This window comes from Lissotriton vulgaris, chromosome 9 (genome assembly GCF_964263255.1).
Source record: "Lissotriton vulgaris chromosome 9, aLisVul1.2, whole genome shotgun sequence".
In the NCBI taxonomy this organism is placed as follows: domain Eukaryota; kingdom Metazoa; phylum Chordata; class Amphibia; order Caudata; family Salamandridae; genus Lissotriton; species Lissotriton vulgaris.
In genome coordinates this window covers 548,224,030-548,227,027 of record NC_141697.1, presented here as the reverse complement: position 1 = coordinate 548,227,027, position 2,998 = coordinate 548,224,030, and positions in this window count along the sequence as shown.

Below are 2,998 nucleotides of genomic sequence, written 5' to 3'. Positions count from 1 at the left end.
TTTTGTTATGATTTACTATTGATGTTGTATTGCTATTGTTGCCAATTTTCTTGTCTTTAATTCTTCACTAAAAATTATTTTAAAGAAAACGCAAGTCTTAAATTATTTTGTTAAAAGTCCTTTCCAAACCTGATTTGTGCATGTAATTTTCAATTTCTTTTCAGCAATAGCCAGGTATTTCACAAATTGGATACTTAATATGGCGTTGGCTCCTTGCATTGATATAACACTTGCCTTTCTACAGGGATGGGTGCCTAATGTACTAAACAGCTGTTTCAACCAGCTCCTTTTTTCATATAGCAGGCCAGAACAGGTGCATAATAAATGTTTGATGGATTTGCTTGCGTAAACGCAAAGTCTGTATCACATTCCAGAGTCACTGTTTAACCTTCTAGGTACAAAATCAAATGATGGAAACCCTCCAACTCGAAAATGCATGAACATCATCTTTAGGGTCCTTTAATAGCTTATGTCCATGTATGGCTGCTTCTTACACAAAGAATAGCTGTTAATTACTGTCCAGGCGTGGGCCCGCTTTGCTAGCTTATTTTGTCCTCCATAAACAAGAGAATTAATGTTCTTTCTAAAGAGGTTCTTGGAAGTTCACAGTCCCATTATAGTAACCTATATACTAAATAAACTATTCTAATCTAGAAGAGGGTTCTTTAAAATACATATGATCTAAAATTTAAAAAAATAACGACAAACAACATACATATGAAAAAAAGTCAGAATAATTGTGTTAGTTGAGAATCATTTCATATAGTGAATAAAAAACACCCAGGCACATGCATAATGAGGGCATCATGTATAAAGAATTGGCACCTCAGCAAGTTATTTTGCTGCGCTGCCCTACACCAATTCAAAAGGGCAGGAATGTACCGTATTTACAAGATATGGTGCAACCTGTCCTTTCAGCCGGCGCTCAATTTGCTACAGAGCACCAACGCAGGCACCCTTAGACCATGGCAAGGGTGTCTCGGTTGTTGGCATGATTGTTTTTGTGCAGGAAGGTGAACTTTCCTGCACAAAAACAATCAAGAGAGGTGTTTTCCTCATTTTATTTGTGCTGCAAATGCAGCACATGTGGAAAGAAAAACAAATGAGGAGAAATTTAAACATTTCTCGTTGTTATGCCTGCATACGTTTTTGGCACTTTCACAGGTTTACATGATGTTGTAAATCTTGGGCAGTGTCAAAATCCATGGGTGTTGAGTGGCAACACCCACAGTAACACCCATGGAATGCCTCCTTGACATACAGTAGGGCAAGGCAGCGCTTTGCTCTGCCTTGCTTTACTCCATATCTATGAGGCCATGCAAAACTATGCAGGGTTGCTTTGCATCTCCTCATGGATATGATTGAGAGGCCTGCACCACTAAATTGTCATAAAAAGGGACATTCCGGCAGCGCAGGCCTCTTTTGAATGCAGGCCTAAGTGTGATTGTGAACACTACACAGCACAGCAGGCCACACCATGAAGGATGTAGTTAAACAATCATCAGTCCCCTGCCTGCGTATAGGGGAATTGAAGAATTGAAAAGGAATTGCAATACTGTTTAAAATCGTGATTTCCCACCCGACCAAATGTTGGTCTGGCACCCTGGGAAGTCGTGGGGTGAAGTTTACAAACTGTGATCTACGGAGGAGTTCAGAGAAGTATGTTAAATGTTTGAAGGCACAGTGATAAATGACCCTACAAAGGATATCTCTGTAACTTACAAGTTATCAAACAAGGTCCCTGCAGTTCGCCTAAATGACGCCACGCTTCTGAATGTACAAAGCAAGGCGGTGTTTGTCTAGATAAATGTGACTTCCCTTACACACAACTCTACTCTCAAATTTCTCCCACCATCTCATAGGACACAATCCCTCCTTTGGGTATTTTCTAAAGATTACTTGCCTACCCTGTCCGCCTTAGCTTTTTCTCATGCAAACTTCTACCCTACTATTAAGCACTCATTTCCCCCTTTTCACCCAAATACTCTGAAATGCGAAACCCTCTAAAGAACAACCATACCATCATCACTAAAAAAACAATGCCACTTCATCCCACAACATGCAAATTCTGCCCAGAAACTGTACTAATTTATGTAACAAAGTCAATGTAAGGCAATCAGTTTCTGTGTGAAAAACAACTCTCCCTCACCCAGCCTTCCAGTATCCTCTTACCCATCTCCCCACAGACAGGTCGTAACTCCAGAGAATCTTTCGGTAAAAGGCTACACTTGGCAATTTGCATGCAATAGAAACTGGGGACAACGTTTTTTTGCTAAAGCACACAATGAAATTAGTCACATTATTTATATGGTCTATCACACATCATCCTGCCCATGCCTGCCACTGAGTTCCTGACTGGATACATTTCTGCCTTTTTTCTCCAGGTCCACATCCGGTGCTTGCTAGACCACAGAATCTTCTCCATTGAGATTGAGATAGAGCATCCACAAAGCCCTCATAAAAGAAGCTACCCTGAATGGTTAGTCACTAACAAAATGCAAACATATCCTTACAAAGCACTAAGTCAGTAAAGTGCTAGGCATCTCAAAAAATGTAAAGGACATTCCTCACACACCACCAGGTGTCATGTTTCATCATTGGCAGTCCTCGCTCTCTAAAAACCACGTTTGATAGAGAGCGGCCTACAATTGGAGACAGGGAGGTATGTCTAATAAGCTAATAAGCTAAGTGGGGGCCTGGGAATAAGTGATTTTAAAACCCAATGTAATAACCCAAATACATTTATTCGCTGGGTGCTAATTGGTATTAAAAACTGAAGTGTGGGGTTTGGGGGAACGATTACCCTATCATCACCTCCGTCGTCAGCATGTTTTTTTCTTTGGCACAAATGGGTCAGTGGCTTTCATCAGGACGAAAACAGGGTTCCTATCTTACCAATGCGGTCAGATGTTACCACTATGTTAGGGTGACCTATGTCATCCTGTAACCAAACTGGTGTTTCTTAACCCAGTAAAACAAATATAAGTATTTTCAGTGA